General features: G+C 36.7%; 1 pseudogene; it reads left to right on the top strand.

Moving 5' to 3' along the window:
• LOC140167582 (polyamine-transporting ATPase 13A3-like) overlaps positions 1-21,546 on the top strand; it is a 99,351-nt pseudogene that overhangs the window by 36,181 nt on the left and 41,624 nt on the right.

Below are 21,546 nucleotides of genomic sequence, written 5' to 3'. Positions count from 1 at the left end.
TAACAAGAATATTTGCTTGACCATATAGTTCAGCAAACTTGTAGCCTTACTCATTTGGACTTATGATATCCATAAATCTCTTTTCCCTTTGTTCTTTCTTTTCTTTGTTTCTTTCAACTAATAATCATTCGGACTATAGTACTATTCTGATTTAGACTATAAATAGTATTAACATACTACTATTAGTACTACCATTGCACCATATACATGCATTATGTTTAAAGTGGAAGCCGATGTACGTGAATTTGGTGCAGTCAAATATTTTCGAAATACTCCGTCAATGCAACAGACATGTCAGGAATGTATAGTACATCGATATCCTTCTAAACAGATTGGCGCACTATAAACAGTCTAGGATGAATTTAATACGGTATTGCCGGAAGTGGAACAATAACACAGCACCATTTCCGGTGTATATAAAAGAGCTGCCATAAAATAGTGTGCTTAAAACTCAATATATTCACCATAAACATGCTAATAGTGTCACTCTCATATATTATACTCTTATCTCACTACACTTGCCAAAATACCATCTATAAAACCAATTCTTAAACACTGGAGAATGTTCTTGCAATCTTATTGGTTCTTACCTGTGTGATATGACACGTACAATATCAAACACTTAAGCCTGTGTATGTTGACGTGATACTTGTATGAGCTATTTGAACCAATCAAAGGTGCATAGCAACAACGGGACTAATCGATTCTAAGCACTGGGTAGTTCCTTGTAAAATGTAGGATTTAATTTGATTAACATTTGGTTTACTTATGATTAATATATTATTTGAATTGAAGTGTTTAAGAATGAGAATAACAGGTATTGTTTTTAGCCCCTGTCATGCATCTATCGTCTCATATAACATGTGACATCATTATTTTTAGCGTAAAACAACTCGGCTTCGCTTCGTTGTTTTACTTAAAATAATGATGTCGCCCGTGTTATATTAGACAATAGATGAACTCCAGTGGCTTAAAACAATACCTTTATTCTCTATTAAACCATCAAAAGAGTTGCATGATGTCTAATCTTGCTAATTTTTTTACTTAATTAATTCCCTTTTGAGTATTTGATATATGGTCGTGCGATTTAAGGTCGCCTCCTTTTGCGTTACATGGTGATTTTTGCTTTCGCGACATGATTTTACCTTTACAATTTCATATTTGCTGAAGTATACCCCCTATGGTAGTAAAAGTATACATTTTCTGAAAGAAAAGTGCCCAAGGAATCCAAATATGCACTCAGAATTGACACTAGGTGTAAGATAAACAGGTAACATTGACTGAAATGTGATTTTTTAAATATTTTAGTCATTCAATGTTTTTTACAATAACATTTTCTGTGGTAACCCTATAGCAAAACTAATGCTATTTTCTTGCAGAGCACACTTAGGCCCTTACAACAATATAAAATTGCATGGGGTTCATGATTCACCCAAAATAAATATTTCCATCCCAATTTGGCGCAAAATTATAATCGGAAATTTAATCTTCTCACAGAGTCCATGCATGTAAGTGTCTTAATTGCCCATTATCACCCCAAAAACCTATCTATTTATTTAATTATAATCAGACTAACTATTACACATTCCAACATGCTTTTGTGGCAGCAAGAAGCACTGAAACAAGTCATCATAATTTACTTAAAAACATTAACATACCTGAAACAACTTGCGTTTACCGAGTAATTAAATGTGTCGATGGCAATGCACCTTTTAAAAAGATGTACATGAAATTTATCTATGTCCCATGAAAACAGGCTGATTCTTTCAAACATACATACACAAATATTAGGATTTTAAGAACATAGATTATGTAAAAAAGTATCTAAAGAGTGCATTGCAGACATTACATCCACATAGTCCATGCAGGTTGTGTCCGATGGCATGTTTTGATGCCAAAATATGATGCACAGTCTTTAGGTATGATAGCATCAATTGGCTTTAGGATTGGCTTTGTAAATGTAGTGATGTGGATTGCCTGAATGGTGTGCAGATAGTACTTTTTTAGTAGTATCCAGTAATGACCTTATTTAGTTCCTGGAGGATATTGATCTTGAAGTCCAAATTCATCTTCATTTTCATGGATTTACTGATTTATTGAATGCAAAAATGCCATTAGCATCATGCTGACATTAATTGACTTAAAATAAACAAAAAAGTGATACTCTTAATTACTGGAAAGTAAATATAGGCCCAACAGTTAACATTATTTGGCTTTTTAAAATAAAATAAATCAATGGGCATGAAATATTATTTTAAAAATAATTTTTCCTAGCGATTTGCAAGTTTATAATTCACAAATTCACTATCTTATTATTATTTTCTTTATTATCACCCAGTTTGTCCATACTATACATTCATTTACCTACTTGTCAATCATAAAACAATAAAGTAGAATATGTTAGCTTTCTTTTGGTACCAAATTTATAGCCATACACAAAGATTTGACAAAAATATCAACGTTTCTGCAAAAAATAGTACTAAAAATGTCAATTTCCCATATAGTTTGTACAGGCGGCGCCTCCACCCTTGTACTTCAAGCTACAAAAAGGTATATCTTCACTTCTGGTTGGACTATGGCAATGCCACTTTGCAGGAATATGACATAATAATACAGCTTTCAAATGAGACCACATGCATTGATCTAGCTTTTGTAATTATGAAAATATATGAGATTAACTGCAGCTTGATACCAATAAGCGTAACATCTCCACCCTTTTTGGGTGGCGAGTTTAAAACGCGTGACCATATATGGAAATACCAACAGTGCTTCTCTCCCGCAGCTATTTTATATCTTGCCTACTGCCTTGAATGAAATGGTCACAAATTGGCTCTGACATGTGATCAGCTCTGTCATGTGTGCCGTGACCACTGAGATAGGAGGCAAAAATTCCGAACTGTCCCACTGACCCGCTACTAAATTACTTTACTAGGACAAATGCTCACAAAATTTTGCAAAAACAAAATGCCAAATTGAGGACTATTGTGGTCTAAAAACCAGGCCAAAGCTGAACTTTTGGTCAATTTTGTCCTGGTATTTAGAGCGTCTCCTTTTTACGCCTCGGTGTGTGATATAATTTTGGTATTGATTATTGGAATGTTACCCACAAAATGACCTGAAGTTGCAGGTCATATCAAAGACATACTAATTATATATAAGCAGTCACAATGAGCACAAGATTTTGAGTGACATATTTTGCATTTTACTTCTGGTCATTGTCGAAAAAGCAACTAACCAAAATATAGACCGAAAGTCAGTGCTACCATCTGAAGCCATTTACATTTGCTAAGTATTACACATGAAAATCATAACATATAATGCTCATGCATTAAGATGCCAAATATCATTCCATTTCATAGTGTTTGATAAAAGTCACAAAAATATGAGATTTTATCCCAAATATAGCATCAAGATAGAACAGTGCATCTTTTTTAATACTTATATATGTTGATATGATGTGTATTCTCCACAGTGAAGTTTGTACGTTTGCTTTTGAAGTTAAAAGCTGTTTTGATATTTGGGTAAAAATTGGGATTGGAATCACAAAAAAGGTATTTTTCAACATCAACAAAAAATCCGTAACAAATTTCACTTGGCCCTCTACCCACAATTATCCAGTATAATTATTAAACTTTGGTATGCCAAATTTCATTATTTTCTTCAAAAGTGCAGGATCATTTTACTATACTGTAAAATTCAATTGAAGGACCCAGATTACTTTGGCTTGTTAAGCCAATCAAACAATATTTTATAGGCCTTGAGGATCTTTTATGTACAATGTAGTCACATTTTTATGTACAATGTAGTCACATTTTGCATTGGAAAAGATTTCTTCATTAGGTACTAACTTACTCATACTCAATAGACACAGGTGAACTAACAGGGTTTTATTTACTGCAATCATCCAATTATAGTGACACTGGGTTTTTAGTTGAAAAAATAACCTGAAAAGGAGGCTGGTGTGATTATGATTGAATGTAATCTGAACCATAGAGGTCTGGGAAACATGTTTTAAAATTACCAATACGCACCTTTAGGGTTTCTCTACCGGATGTCGATTTATACCGAAATTCCTTCCTACAATACCATATGCATATTGTATAACAAAGGAGATGGATTAACCTCTGAACTGTATCTATTGTTATGCAATATGCCTACCTTGTGGGAAGGAATTTTAGATATCAACATTTAGAAATCCTAAAGTACTTATTCTAGTGTAAAGTACACAATACAAGATATAATATTATCCAACATTTTTGGCTTGGTGATAGATATCTTTTTTAGACCTTCCTTTGTGCATATACAATGTAGTAAACCAATTGACCATTTTTCCAGGCATCATGCAGAATTCATGACAACCAATGATTCAACTAATGGCATTTACTGTAAAAGTAGACATTTTTGCGCTACATTTAATTTTGAGCTTTTAACCTTCACGCTGCTGCTGCAAAAATAACAATGTGTGAATATATGTTCCTTTTGTGTATAGGTATGGAAACTTTGAATAGCAAATTTAAAAACAAGGAAAACAGTTCAACATTGGCAAAGCGCAAAAAGTAATCTCGCAAAAAATTCCACTTTTACGGTAAGGTTTCCAAAACATACCATGGTTTATAATCGGATAGCAATTTATGATTTTTTCCCAAATAGGGGGTGGGATTATTTTTGGACATGGGACTAGAATCGGATGATTACAGTATTTATATATATTTGTTATTGATTGATTGATTTATTGATTGATTGATTGATTTCAGAATCCCTATGAGATTGGTATCATCAGACAGTTTCCTTTCTCTTCAAGCCTACAAAGAATGAGTGTGATAACAAGAACACTGGGGGCTAAGAATATGGAGGTGTTTGTCAAAGGCTCACCAGAAATGGTGGCATCATTGGCCAACAAAGAAACAGGTATGTGGGAAAGAAGAAAACAATCACATATAGCAGACAAAATGTCTAATTCAGTTATTCTTGATCATGCCAAAACAAAAGGTTTGTCTCAAAGCTTGTGCGCGCATTTGTAAAATCATGCGATTTGAAGAAAAAAAATGCAGAAATTTTGTTATTTCAAAAAAAAAAATTCTCAAAATTCCATAAAAATATGGGAATAAAAAAAATGGCATTTCGCATTTGTTTTCAAACCACTCGTGAGCTTTGAGACGAACCTTTTTTTTTGCCTCATGAGAGCCAATTTGGGTATGCACAGATATTTGCATCAAGCGTAGACAGCTTTTGGGAATTGACCATCAGGTTTTCAAATACGGTCGTCGCTAGGCAAGGTCAAGGTTCGGTCATGTAGGTCGTGGGATCGTGTTATTCCTTGAATAAGTACCCTGATGCAGAAGGTACATCTTTTCATGATAGCGCGATCGAGAATTAGATATTTTGCCTATAGCAATGATGTATAAGATAATGCATAACATGGTGGATATTGTTACGAGTCGTACTTGACTCAAGGCCAAAATCACCTTTTACCCGAACTCACACGAATGCACAACACAAATACACTGTTCGTTTAAGCTAACAAAATCTAAGTCTTTAATTGAAAGCAAGTTTCATTTGGTACAATATAATGACTACAAATGCACATATACATTAATCAAATATAATCACTCTTTATCTATTTTGTACTTAGCCAGCATTCTTCTTCTTGGTGATCATAAAGTTCTTGTAATGTTCTGGACGACTGATGTAATATATCCCTATTCACTTGTCCTGCGACAATCAGCGAAGTCCTTTGTACACTTGCATTGATAACTCCTTGCGTGATAAAATCCTTACACGAAAAATGGTGTTCTCCAAACACGTTTACAACTCCTTGCATGCAATTCTCCTATGCTAAACTCCTTGCGCTGTTCTCCTATGCTAAGCTCCTTGCGCAGTTCTCCAAATTTAACTCCTTGCGCTGCTTTCTCCAAACTTGGTGCTATTTCCACCTTTCACACAATATCTTCAGGAAGCAGGACTGCGATGCAGTTGTCCCCACTTATTTTGACAGTTGCGTTGAATCAAAATACCAGACTTCAGCAAGTCGACAGAAGAATATATTTCCTTTCTTGGAAGAATAACGTTCTTTGACGTATTCTAGATCTTCTCCGACAACACTGGTAAATAGTAGTACTTTGACTACATAAAATATTTCTGGTTTGTAATTTCCGTTCTTTCAAGGAATTGGACTGTAAGCATAGCCCAGATCAACACTATCAACTGTGAATCATTGTTTACATTTTCTTATTATATACCAAGCTTGGGAAAAACCCCATTCTATTCTGGGCCATTTACTGCCTTCACATTATGCTCAATCTGGGAATTCCAAAGTCTTAATTATAACATTAACCTTTCACATGACATCACTTCCTGAGGGAAATCCCATTACATCACTTCCTGAGGGGAATCCCATATATGATGTCATCTCTTTACAATCTGAAGGGGGTTTCCAAATATTCCAAATTAGATATGATTCAACTTGTTTTGCTCAATTTGAGAGGGAATTCCCTAAAATGTCATCACTCATGTAACTTTGTAAACAAAGATAAATCATCAAATTAAATTACTCAGGGCACATCACACCCTCCCCCTTAAAAGAAGAAAGTTTGAATGTAATGAAAACTTTCTTACATGTTTTCTTCTGTTACATCAACTTCAACATAATATTAACTTTGAGTGCTTAACTCAACATACACAGTGACTACTTGTCACACAAGTTCCTTTTTAAAAGGAATTTTTATTTGTCAGCTTTTATGCAATTCTGGACAAGGCATCAGCCATTACATTGTCTTTTCCCTTAATATGTTTGATGTCCAGATTGTACTCTTACAAGGTCAAACTCCACCTCACCAGTCTTTGGTTTTTGTTCTTCATCCTGTTGATGAAAGTGCGGGGATTGTGATCTGTGAAAACAAGCACAGGGTATACTGTGGTACCCAAATACACATCAAAATGTAGCAATGCTAATAGCAATGCTAGACACTCCTTCTCAATTGTGGAGTAATTTCTCTGGTGCTTGTTGAATTTCCTTGAAAAGTAACATATAGGGTGGTCAATTTGATCTTCACCCTCTTGCATCACAACACCTCCACAGCCTATGTCACTGGCATCAACAGTCAACTTGAACTGCTTCTGAAAATCAGGTGCAGTAAGTACTGGTGAACTCATGAGTATTGATTTGCCTTTGTGAAAAGCATTTTCACACTGTTCTGACCAAATGAATTTTGCATCCTTCTTCAACAAGTCAGTCAAAGGACTTGCTATCTCTGAAAAGTTTGGACAGAACTTTCTATAATAGCCAACCATTCCTAGAAATCTCATGAGTGCCTTCTTGTTTACAGGTGTGGGGTATTGCTCAATTGCTTCAACTTTGGCTTTGATAGGTTTCACCTGACCTTGACCTACAACATATCCTAAGTATGTGACTGTGGCATGGCAAAACTCACTTTTTACCAGATTGACTGTCAATTGTACTTCAGACAGCTTCTTAAACAATTGTTGGAGTTGTTCCATGTGTTGTTCCCAAGTTTGACTGTAAACAATCAAATCATCTACATACGCTTCACATCCCTCTATGCCTGCCACATTTTGGTTCACCATTCTCTGAAATGTCGCTGGCGCGTTTTTCAACCCGAATGGCATAACTTTGTATTGGTAAAGACCAAATGGTGTACAAAAAGCAGAAATCTCTTTGGCATGGTCTGTGAGTGGAACCTGCCAGTACCCTTTCAAAAGATCAAATTTGCTAACAAATTTTGCATTCCCAATTTTGTCTATGCAATCATCAATTCTTGGAATTGGGTACGAGTCTGTCTTTGAATGAACATTTGCAGCTCTCATGTCTTGATTTGATTTGATTTGATTTGAGTTTATTAAGCATATCATCGTAAGAGTCAAATAACATATTGCACAGAACATTATACAAAAACATAATTATTATAAAATACAAATTAAAACATAAAAATTGACACGATAATACTAAGGATATCCCTTAAAGTCAGCGACTTATTTCCAAAGGGTCCTTATAAATAACAATGAAAAAATATATATATTACAACTATTTAAAACATGAAACACCTAACTTACAATGTTAAAAGCTATATAACCATGTGGTCTAAGAGGATTATTGTAGCATCTTTTTTAAACCTTGATGTTGTATTGCACAATTTTACATTTTCGGGAAGTGTGTTCCAATCATGGATTGCATTGTAAAAAAAGGAAGCAGAATCTGCTGTTTTGATTTTTGGAACTTGGAAGTTAAAATTGCTACCCCTAGTGTTATAACGATGAAGATGAAATAATTTGACAAAGTTTTCTTTCATATAGCTTGGGCAAACATCATGAAAAATATTAAAACATGGTTCAAACGGAGCTGCTCAGCCCTTGTCCTGATATTTGAAATGCCTAAATCCTGAAAGTCAGCTTTGTTAATATGATACATGTGATCTTTGCCCAGAATAAATCTGATAACTTTGTTCTGAGCTCGCTGCAATCTGATCGAATGATATTTAGAAATAGCACAATACCAGGAGGAAATAGAATAATCAAACAGGCACAAAACAATAGCTGAGCAGACCATTTTCTTCACTTTTTGATTTAAAAAATTTGCTTGTCTGTAGAGGAATTTTAAACGAGAATTAACTTGTTTCACAATTTTGGTTGCAATTTCCTCACCATCAAGAAACTGATTAAGTTCTAGACCAAGATAAACAACAGTATGTTTAGACTTAATTATTTGACCATTGTTAAGAATGATAGAAAAATCAGAAACATTATTAACCTTACGCTTTGATCCAAAGAGAATCAGTTCAGTTTTGCCTGTGTGCAGAGAGAGATTATTTTCTATAAGCCATTTATTGCAGCTCTCCAAGTTATCACGAAGAACATGACTGATTATCTCTGGATCTTTGTCGGAATATATCAAAGCACTATCATCAGCATACTGCAACATAATACAATTAATAGAAGTGGACATGTCATTAACATAGCATAGGAATAAAAGAGGACCTAAAATACTGCCTTGGGGAACTCCGCATGTTATGACAAGAGGATCAGACTCAACCCCATCAATTTGAACAATTTGTTTACGATCACAAAGATAAGATTCAAACCAGGCTGTGGACTTAACACCCATGGCAGACAGTTTGTTACACAAGATTTTATGGTCAACACTGTCAAAAGCCTTCTGGATATCTAATAAAATCATCCCAGTATAGAAGCCAGCAGCAGTTTTCTTTCTGATATGATCTTGAAGGTGAATGAGACAAGTGTCAGTTGAGTATGATCCTCTGAAGCCAGATTGGAGTTCATAAAGAAGTTTATTTTCAACCAGGAATTTGTTCAATTGGAAAAAGACAGCCTTTTCTAAAATTTTGGAGACAACTGGGAGAATGCTAACAGGTCTATAATTACCTGCATCCAGCCTACTCTTCTTTTTGTAGAGAGGGATGACTTTTGCCAATTTCATTTGAGTTGGAACAATGCCGGACCGAATAGAAAGGTTGATAATGAAAGTGATTGGCCCTTTAATAGCCTCTGCCGCATCTTTGATAAAACAGACTGGAAGGTTGTCAAGTCCAGTGCTCTTGCTTGTATTAAGACTGTTTAATTCCTCAAAAATAAACTCCTCGCAAACCTCTTGAAGTTCAAAGGAGTCAGCCAGAACATTCTTATAAAAATCTTTAAATGTGTCTGTATCAACACTATAATCAAAGGTAGATTGTTTGGGAAGTTTACCAACCAGATTGGAAGCAATTTCAGTAAAAAAATGATTGAAATGATCCGCAACATCCCTTTTGTCAAAAAGCTTTTCACCCTCAACATCTAAAACAATACCGTTAGATTCCTTAGTACTTTTCTGATACCCAAGGGTTTTAAGTTGTTTCCACAATTGCTTTGGATTATCCTTGTTTTCCTCAAGTTTATCAACAATATAATTTCGTTTTGCATTTTTGATGTCATTGTGTAATTTATTACGCAACATACGGTACATATTGTAGTGTTCAGGGTCATGTTTGTCTCTCCGTGATCTCACGCAACCAACTATCCTGCTCCCGAATACTCTCAAGAATTTCAGCTGTGATCCAGGGCTCAGAATGATTTTTATTCTAATCTCTTTAAGAGGAGCCACAGAGTCAAGGATAGTGGTGAATAGATCACAGAAAGACATCCATGCCTCATCAACATTGGTACAGTTGTAAACCGAAGACCATTGTTTAAAATTTCAACAAAACTGTCCTTATTGTACTTCCTTGTAGAACGGATTTGAATACATTTGTGAGAAAATGACTTTTGTTTCATACTACTCCTTGTGCAATAGGTTATATAATGATCACTGACACCATACTTGATAACACCATATTTCTGGATTTTTTGCAGGTTATTACATATCACATGATCAATTGCTGATTTAGAAGTAGCAGTAACTCTAGTAGGTGTAAAAATCAGCTGTTTAAAACCAGATTGGCTGAGCATTTCGTGATATTTCTTATAATAGGAATCAAAACGAATACTGCACATGTTCATATCGCCAAGAATAATAACATCGTTATCATTTGGAATTTTAGTTATGACATTATCCAACCTATCAGTAAAGTCAAATTCAGAATGTGTCTGTGACCTATAACAAACACCTATGATAACAGGTTTAGACTTGGGAAAAGAATTTCAACCCATACTGCTTCAAGTTTAGAGTCTTGGAGGTCAGTTCTTTCATTAAAAGCAAGACTGGCCTTCACATCAATGCAGACCCCACCACCATCTCTGTTGCGATCATTTGAATCACAGAAAACCTGGAATCTCAATTTCAGAGTTGCTAATTGAGTCATCAAGCCAGCTCTCACTGATGGCAAAAATGCTGGGCTTGATTTCAGATGCCAAAAGTTTGATTTCAGACATTTTGGGAGACATGGATCTTGCATTTAGGTGGATGCAGTGAAAGCCTTTTGTGCGAAAATGATTATAACTGTCAGTATCAATTAAAGTTTGTAAATCTGATTCTGATGCTTCATGATTATTATTTGAAACATGTTCACTTAGGTCGTCATGATCATATGTAGGCTCACTTGATGAGGCTCTGATGTTACGGTTTTCACGACACGATTCTTCCTACGAGTGAGACGTGTGGCATTTAATTTCAGTTCTTTCACCCTCTGCCAGTCTTCAGTTGGCATACGGAGATGGGATGTGTTGAACCTCAAGAGGGCTTCCCTAGTGTCTTTAATAGGAAGCTTGCTTTGATCAGATGTTGCAGTACAAGGGGGATAAATAGTTCACTATCATCAAAATGTGGACCAGGATTTGGATTCACATCGCCAGCAATCAGTAGGCGATATCGAAATGTAGCTGTGGAGTTATGGTAGATGTTAATTCTTTTGCCAACATAACGGGTTTCAGTTATTAGCCAAGGTCTATAAACTTGAATGCTTTTGTATGCCATAGGGCATATGCCATGATGATTATCACTATCAGTTCCACTTGATATACAAAGTCCACTGATGAGGATGAGTTGAATTAATATAAGTACCATGATGATAACAAATCAAAGTCCTTGAAGAGGCTTATGACTGCATGATTGCCCAAGTGATGATGACCTAAAAGAAAGGTCTATACTATAGCTGAAAATGTCAATGGAGTTTATAGCTGTGATTATCTCAATGTAGAAATACTTGCAGTGCACTGTGTATGTAGACCAGAGTTCCAAATTCAGGGAGAGGAAAATCATAAAATGTTAAAACTCACTAAATGTAGACATTTGAGTCATATAAGTTGTCCTGCAGATGCTAGATGCTTAGGTAGACCACTGGTTAAAAAACAAACACACAACAAACACTATTTCCACTACAAGTCTGCGACCAATCGGTATGAACCATCAGGCTTGGGAACAAGAATGCATGGTGAACTCCACTCACTACTACTTGGTTCTATGATATCATTGTCTAGCATGTAATTGATCTCATTTTTGAGATGTTCCATTTTCAATGGATTGACTCTGTAAGGATGCTGCTTAATTGGTTTAGTTTCACCAACATCTACATCATGAAATGCAGCATTTGTTCTACTTGGCGTATCAGGAAATATATTGTCAAATTTGTGAATCAAATTTGCAATTTGACTTTGTTGATCTTGAGAAAGATGACCTAACTTTGAGTCCAAATTAGTGAGCACATCAGAATTGTTCAATTTTACATTATACTCTTTGTGCTCCAGCTCTTTATCCTGGTCAAATGTGACATCAGAATTGTCATCTTTACTCTTGTCTACATTGGCGATTTTGTATACATCGGCATGTTTGTCTACATTATCAGTATGTTTTACTGTACACACAGGTTTTGGAATGCCACTGTCACTTCTTTCAACATACTCTTTGAGCATATTTATGTGGCATAACTGCCTGCTCTTGCGCTCTACCAGGAGTCTTGATAATATAATCTACTTCACCCACTTTTGACTCTACCTCACATGGGCCATGATATCTGGCTTGTAATGGGTGTCCTGGAATTGGAAACAGTACTAGAACTTTGTCACCTGGTTTGAACACTCTCTCTTTGGCATGTTTATCATACCATTGTTTCATTTTGGCCTGACCCTGTTTCAAGTTTTCTTTGGCGATATCAGTTGCTCTGTTAAGCCTATGCTTAAAATTGGAGACATAATCCAATAAATTGATATCTGATTTCTCATTGAGCCACTTTTCTTTCAACAACTTTAAGGGCCCGCGCACTGTGTGTCCAAACACTAACTCAAAAGGACTAAATCCTAAAGTTTCCTGAACAGCTTCCCTTGCAGCAAACAACAACAAGTGTACTCCCTCATCCCAGTCCCTCTGAAATTCCAAACAGTATGTCCTGATCATGTTTTTCAATGTTTGGTGGAACCTTTCTAGTGCACCTTGTGATTCTGGATGGTATGCACTTGAGGTATACTGTTCTATACCTAATTGATACATGACCTGCTGAAATACTCCAGAAGTAAAGTTTGATCCTTGGTCTGACTGTATGGACTTGGGGAGCCCCACAAATGTGAAGAACTTAGTTAAAGCTTTCACTATAGTCACTGCTTTAATATTTCTCAAGGGTATGGCTTCAGGAAAGCGTGTTGCCGCGCACATAATTGTCAGGAGGTACTGATTACCTAACTTAGTCTTTGGTAGGGGGCCTACACAATCAATAATAACCCTACTAAATGGTTCATCAAAGGCTGGAATTGGCTTTAATGGAGCAGGAGGTATTTTCTGATTGGGCTTCCCTACTACTTGGCATATGTGACATGTTTTGCAATATTCAGAAACATCTTTTCTGAGAGTGGGCCACCAGAAATGTCTCAGAATTCTTTCATGAGTTTTCTTAACACCCAAATGCCCTGCCATGGGACTATCATGTGCTATGTTAATAACCTCAGTGTGGTAGACTTTTGGTACCACAATTTGGTGCACTACCTTCCACTCTTCATCGGCAGGTGCATCAGGCGGGCGCCACTTTCTCATTAGCACATCATCTTGTTTGTAAAAACAGACAGAATTTTGTTCTGCTTCTTCTAGGGTCAATGCCCTTTGATTGATCTCTTTGAGTTCTGGGTCATTTTGTTGCTCCAGAATTAGCTTGTCATGACTTAATGGGTCTCTCAATGTTTCCCCAATTTGTTCATGCTCAGAGGCTGTGTCATTTTGAGGGTCTTTTATCCCTGGAGAAGGAAGTTTATCTTCTTTCTCATTCAACTTTGACACAAATGTGTCTTCCAAACTGTAGCCTAGGTCATCAATTTGGTTGTCCTCAATTGTTTCTAATGAGGCTCTCTTACTCATTGCCCGTGTCACTGCACATGCAGGAAATATCTCCTTTTCCTCACTACTATCATCCTGTAAACAGGGCTTATCTGTAACTATTGGGTCAGGAAAAACCTTCCCCCCTGCCAAATCATTTCCTAGCAACATGGACACTCCCTTGACTGGCAATTCATGTCTAACTCCTATGGTTACAGGACCAGAAACCAAGTCAGATGTCAAGTTAATTTTGTGGAGAGGTACATTAAGTATTTCCATCCCAATACCCTGGATCAAAGCATTACCAGCTGAACTATCCTCATTAAAGGGCAAAGTTCCTTCCAGAATCATAGACCGTGCACAACACGTATCTCGCACAATCTTAATGGGCTTTGGACTACCATTATCACCAAGTGATACTACTCCCTCTAACACAAATGGTTCAAATTCTTCACACACCTTGTCTGTTTCACCTCCCTTTGTGGGAATTCTTGTTTTTGATTTGACTGACTTGTTTCTTTGACTCAAGTGACACTGCACATCCTACAGTATTACTAGCAGTTTGCTGCTGTTTTTGTGCATCTTGTTTGGCTTTTAAGCTCCGACACATGGTCACTGTATGTCCTGGTTTCTTACAGAAATTGCAAACTAATTGGGATTTAAATTCAGTCCCACCTGTTGGTCTGGTACCTGAACTCCATGGGGTCCTCTACCACCAGCACTATGCTGTGAATTAGACCAGGATCTGTGATTGGACTGAGATCTCCTTCTTGTGTACCACCCTGATTTGCTCTAGGTTGGTTATGGCTGAACCTGTTTGAATAACTTCTGTTATGACTACTCGCATTCAATTTGTGAGTTAAGCCATAGTCGTCTGCCATTGTCGCCTTGGCGTCACTTAGCGTCTTAATTTTGCTAGCGCTTTCATCCAAGTGGGTTTTAATGTCAGCGTGGACACATTTTTGAACTCTTCTATAAGAACTAATTGCTTAAGTTGGCGAAATCATCTTTGACTTCTTTTGAACCAAGCCACCTGTCAAACATGTGTTCTTTTACTCTAGCAAATTCTACATGGGTTTGATCTGCTTGCTTTCTTGAATCTCTGAACTTTTGTCTGTATGCTTCAGGCACCAGTTCATAGGCCTTAAGGACTGCCTGTTTGACTTCTTCATAATTGTTACACTTCTCTATTGGTAGAGCTGAGTAAGTTTCCTGGCCTTCCCCACAAAACTACTTTGTAACAGTAGGGTCCAATGCTCTGGAGGCCATTTCAAATTTGTAGCTACCGTTTCAAAATGTTGGAAATACTCATCAACATCTTTTCTTTGAATTTAGGCACCAGCTTTACATACTTTGTAACATCAAACCCTGACTTTGAGGAGAAACTTGATGAGTATTTGTCACCTAGCTTTGCCAACTTCTCTTGTTCAAACTTGTACTTTTCTTCAATTTCTTTTTGTTTCAAATTTTCTTCCATTTCCAACTTTTGTTTTTCAAGTTCCAATTTTGCTACCTTTTCCTTTTCTTCTGTTTCTAATTTGTGGTGCTCAAGCGCCATCTTTTCTTGACGTGCTTTTTCTTCCATTTCTAATTTCTTGTTTTCCATGTCTAATCTTTCTTGTTTTTCTTTATTTTGCATATCTAGCTTTTGCATGTCCAACTGCAATTGCATTTTTATTTTTTCCATTTCCACCTGAACTTCTAGTTCTTTCAACTTTACTGCATCCCCGATTTCAGTTTTGACCTCTTTTCTCTTCTCCAAAATGGATTCTTCAAAATACTCTTCATCAACCAAAACATCAATTAAGGCATTTTTGATTATTTGTTTTCTGTTGGCTTGCTTTACATCCAATTCATAGTATTTTGCAAATGCTACTAAATCAGGTTTCTTCAACTTATCAAACTTCTCCCAATCTATAGTTTCAAGAAACTCTTCTGCTTTGAACTCTGTCATACTGTACTTTCACTTTCAAGACTCAGTATAATAATGTCAACTTTTTTACAGTGTATTTTCCGAACGAGCCCCCAATTTTTTTACTAGTCGTACTTGACTCAAGGCCAAAATCACCTTTTACCCGAACTCACACGAATGCACAACACAAATACACTGTTCGCTTTAAAGCTAACAAAATCTAAGTCTTTAATTGAAAGCAAGTTTCGTTTGGTACAATATAATGACTACAAATGCACATATACATTAATCAAATATAATCACTCTTTATCTATTTTGTACTTAGCCAGCATTCTTCTTCTTGGTGATCATAAAGTTCTTGTAATGTTCTGGACGACTGATGTAATATATCCCTATTCACTTGTCCTGCGACAATCAGCGAAGTCCTTTGTACACTTGCATTGATAACTCCTCATGTATAAAATCCTTACACGAAAATGGTGTTCTCCAAACACGTTTACAACTCCTTCATGCAATTCTCCTATGCTAAACTCCTTGCATACTGCCCGTTCTCCTATGCTAAACTCCTTGCGCAGTTCTCCAAATTTAACTCCTTGCGCTGCTTTCTCCAAACTTGGTGCTATTTCCACCTTTCACACAATATCTTCAGGAAGCAGGACTGCGATGCAGTTGTCCCCACTTATTTTGACAGTTGCGTTGAATCAAAATACCAGACTTCAGCAAGTCGACAGAAGAATATATTTCCTTTCTTGGAAGAATAACGTTCTTTGACGTATTCTAGATCTTCTCCGACAACACTGGTAAATAGTAGTACTTTGACTACATAAAATATTTCTGGTTTGTAATTTCCTTTCTTTCAAGGAATTGGACTGTAAGCATAGCCCAGATCAACACTATCAACTGTGAATCATTGTTTACATTTTCTTATTATATACCAAGCTTGGGAAAAACCCCATTCTATTCTGGGCCATTTACTGCCTTCACATTATGCTCAATCTGGGGAATTCCAAAGTCTTAATTATAACATTAACCTTTCACATGACATCACTTCCTGAGGGGAAATCCCATTACATCACTTCCTGAGGGGAAATCCCATTACATCACTTCCTGAGGGGAATCCCATATATGATGTCATCTCTTTACAATCTGAAGGGGGTTTCCAAATCTTCCAAATTAGATATGATTCAACTTGTTTTGCTCAATTTGAGAGGGGAATTCCCCTAAAATGTCATCACTCATGTAACTTTGTAAACAAAGATAAATCATCAAATTAAATTACTCAGGGCACATCACAATATAAACAAGAACGGTTATAATGTGATGTGATCAAGCAAAATGAGTCGGATGTCGGGAATATTGAGATTGAGATATAGCCAGATTATAATATTTAACTTTCTTTTAATTATTCTGAGCAATACTTAAATGACCATATCTCTGGAAACATAAGTCCAAATATATTTATAATGCTCTGAGGATGGCTCATGTAATGAAATTGAAAACTGAATTTTGATTTTAATCAACATCAGACACATTTAAAAGGAAATTGCATCCTACATCTGCTGATATCCCCAAGTTCTATGGGCTCCCCAAAATACATAAGACTGAAGTCCCTCTTACATCGCCCATTGTATCATGTATGGGATCTATATCCTACGATGTCGCAAGGTTCATCGCAGATATTATTGGTCCCTTAGCAGGGAACACCCCGTACCACCTCAAGAACTCTCAGGAGTTAGTTGAAAAGCTGAGCACAGTCACGATTGAGGAGGATGAGGTTTTAATTTCATATGATGTGTCGGCTTTATTCACCAGCACGCCGGTCGATCAATCAATTGACATCATTCGTGCTTTGTTAGAAGATGATGACTCTCTCTACGAACACTCAAACCTGAACCCGGACCAGGTCATTGAACTCTTGACTTTCTGTTTAAAGAAAACATACTTTCAGTTCAACGAGTGTCTTTATCGCCAACGTGAGGGGGCGGCCATGGGCTCCCCCGTCTCACCCATTGTTGCCAACCTCTTCATGGAGGATTTTGAAGAGCGTGCCATTAAGACAGCGCCCCATCCACCCAAGATCTGGTAGCGCTATGTGGATGACAGTTTCTGCATCATGAAGCGTGCGCATGTAGATGAGTTTACGCATCACATTAACAGCATCAATGGTGCCATCAAATTCACCACAGAGTCGGAAGTTAATAACTGTATCCCTATGTTAGACACTCTAATCACTAGACAGCCAGATGGGTCCATGACGTGTGATGTATACCGAAAACCTACCCACACGAACCAATATCTTAACTTTGGTTCACACCACCCCTTGCAACACAAGTTGGGTTTTGTCAGGACTTTGACCCACAGAGCCAACACGATCATTACCCGCGATGAAGACATACAACATGAGTTGAACCACATCAAACAATGTCTCCACCAGTGTGGTTATGAGCCTTGGGTTTTCGCTGTCAGTGATAACAAAGAAAAGGACAAACAGAAAGCTAAGTATCAAAACAGACCACCGGCCAAAGGTAGTGTGGTGATCCCCTACATACAGGGGGTCTCCGAGACTGTTGCTCGTCTATTCCAAGCCAAGGGCATTCGCACACACTACAAGCCGGTTAACTCAGTCCGTCAGAACCTCGTCGCTCCCAAGGACAAGACAGCAACTGAGCAACGCTCCGGAACTGTTTATCACATTTCATATGAAAATTGCCCCGCTGCATATGTTGGTGAATCTGAACGCACGCTCAGCACCAGGCTGACTGAACATAAACGCAAGAGCAATGCCTCCTCGCCGGTCGCTCAACACGCTCAAGCCGCGAAACACACCATCGCGTGGAAGGACGTGAAAGTGCTTGATCAGGATTCCAATTGGTTTAACCGTGGTGTAAGGGAAGCCATCAACATCAGACGCCACCCCAGTTCACTCAACAAGGACAAAGGCCGCCACCAGCTACCTCCGGTCTATGAACCTGTTCTGTCACATGACATCGTCAGCTCGTCATGTGACATCCCAGATCAATAACTCAATCACCATCAGTTTGAAAAAGACACAGAGTCGTCGTGTCGAAAGCTCACGTAAGTGAACAAGTTTAGTTGTGTGTATAGGTTTAAACTCTACCAATACATTTAAAATTGATCACATCACCTATGGAGCCGATCAATGAAACAAGAACCAGGAAGAAGAACAACAGTAACTATAAACCAATCTATGCAAGACTCAACACATATAGGTACAGCTATTTTCCCAAGAGCAATTAGGGAATGGAATACATCAGGAGAAGAAACAGTCAAGGCAAACACGATAGAAAGTTTCAAGAGTCCACTCACCAAAGTGACCAAAGAGAACAATAGATTTGAGACACACACCAAAAGCTGCGACACCGGCCATGACGTAAAAATTGGTGTAATGCAGTTAATCTGTCGATACCAACTTATCTCAGAAGAAGAACACCATGTATTACAATCGCACCACCCACATTTTAGTTTAAAATCAAATAAAAGTTAAATATTTTATCGTAAACGAATGTCTTCTTTTACAGTGCCTTTGGATTTTCAAGAAGTTTTAGAGAAGTACACCCAGCAAGGTTTCCGTGTCATCGCCTTAGCATGGAGACCCATGGAAGCAAACTTTTCATGGAGAAAAGCCCAGCATATAGCCAGGTGGGTTCATCCAAAAATTGAATTTGACACAAAAAATTATAAAGACTGTACACTACTGTTTTCTTGTGTTACATATGTAGGCTTCAATCTTGAATTGATGTATTTGTGCGTTGTTATTTTCATGATAGCAGTTTGGAGCACAAAAAAGCGCAAAAATAAATGTAGTGCAAAATTTTGCACTTTTACAGTATATGAAAACATTACACAGTTTGTCTGAGCAATCCTTATAAATATATCGTCGTTTGCATCACATACTGTCCTATCTCAAAAGGCTGCCTTGTGGGATTTTTATTATCAGTGTTGTATTTCATGTTGTTATTTTGTATTTCAGCATACTTCGCTCTTTATGAATAGACATTAGATTGGAATAATATTGTGATAATGCCTTAAATTACAATGTAATATAAAAGTAAATTTACTTTGTAAGGTCATACAATTAGATGACAATAATAAAAAATTCACACAAGGCAGCCTTTTGAGATACGACAGAATGTGATGCAGACGATTTATATATGACCGTCCACGGCGAATGAGCCGTAAATTCCTCCCCGGTCAATTTTGTTTTATTTCGTGTTTAAAAATAGACATCATAAACTTAAAATGGTATATCATTTGGAAACAGGACGGTTCGCACCCTTTCAATTTCGGACCCGTGCACTTTCGCCCCTTTCAATTTCGCACCGTGCACTTTCGCCCCCTTTTTAAACCGCGGGTAATGTGCTGCTGTTGATTGATGATGCACGATCGATCGCTTCAACTCCCGGCGGTACAATGGGGTGTTGTGTTGTATGTGTATAGTATTGGTTGACTGTTTAGTGTTGATTGTCTGTGTTATAGTGTCAGTACCGGTACTGAGTCCAGCGTGTACAAAAGCAAATAGTATGTTTACCCGGGATGTTGATGGACTCTCCAGTTCGATTGAATTTAATAGGCCTATATTATTACAATATATTAAAAATGTGCTTCGACTGAAGATTGGTATTCATTATGTTTTTGATTTGTTATTTTATTTTACTTAGGCCTATTTTATTTTATTTCATTTCTATTTTATTTTATTTTAGGCCTATTTATTATTTTTATATAATAATAATTATTATTATTATTATTATTATTATTATTATTATTATTATTACTATTATTATTATTATTATTATTATTATTATGTTACCTTATTAGCTATACAATTTAGTGTTAAATTATTTATGGCCTATAAAAATTTATATAGGGCCTAATATTGATATGGCCAATAACACTGGCCAACAAAATTAAACTTTTTTTCTGGTGACTTGGATTTAAGAGTTGTTTTTAACTAATTTGGGGTCGCTGATTTCAAAAATGGTATCAGTTTTTCCCTATCACGTCAAGTTTTTTTCTATGAAAAATGGTGAAATTTCATGAATCACTTAACACATCCACCAAAGGGTTGCAGCCCCCTGGATTTTCCACAGTAAACCCCTTATATTGGGTACCTATATAGCTATGAGTCTACTCTATCCATCGATACCAAAATAAGTACCAACATACATCATATGACGTCACAATGACGTCATTATCGTAGAAAATCTGAAAAATTCCTGAAAGATGGCTAAAATGATAAACAAAAAAATGCTAGCAACGCCCGATTTTGATGCAGTTTTTTGTCAAATGTTCATAAAACTAATTACTTTGACATAAAAATTAAGTTTGGCCTCCATAAACATCAAAATTTAAAAAAATATTATTCTCATGGGTTGCAACACTATACCCGTCATTTGTGGGGTGTCAAACATGCCAAGGTATATCTTCTTGCCAAATTAAGACTTATTCTGTGGTATTTTTTATAGTTTATATTATCATGCCAATATTTATGCATTCACCTTTTGACTTTCAATTGGGTTATATGATTTAGTAACTTTATGGGCCCAGATAATACGCCCTCTCATATAAATAGGGGTATACCATAGAGTGAAAATTTGACGTGATATGCAAAAAATAATGCTATATTTGAAATCAGCGACCCCAAATTACCTAAAAACAAGTCTCAAACCAAAGTCACCAAAAACTGTGTTTGATCAAAAAAATTTGATGGCTTATAATTTATAATTTTATCTTTATGTTGCCGAATTGATCTTCTTTGACATGAAACTAATGGGAAAAAAATATTTAGCAAATTTCTCAAAGACAAATGCGCACAAGCAAAACAAACGCCTGGCAGCAGCTTTGCGATAATGCCGTGCTGACTTTCGCCACC

This window comes from Amphiura filiformis, chromosome 13 (assembly GCF_039555335.1).
Source record: "Amphiura filiformis chromosome 13, Afil_fr2py, whole genome shotgun sequence".
NCBI lineage: Eukaryota > Metazoa > Echinodermata > Ophiuroidea > Amphilepidida > Amphiuridae > Amphiura > Amphiura filiformis.
This window is presented reverse-complemented; position numbering and strand designations above follow the sequence as displayed.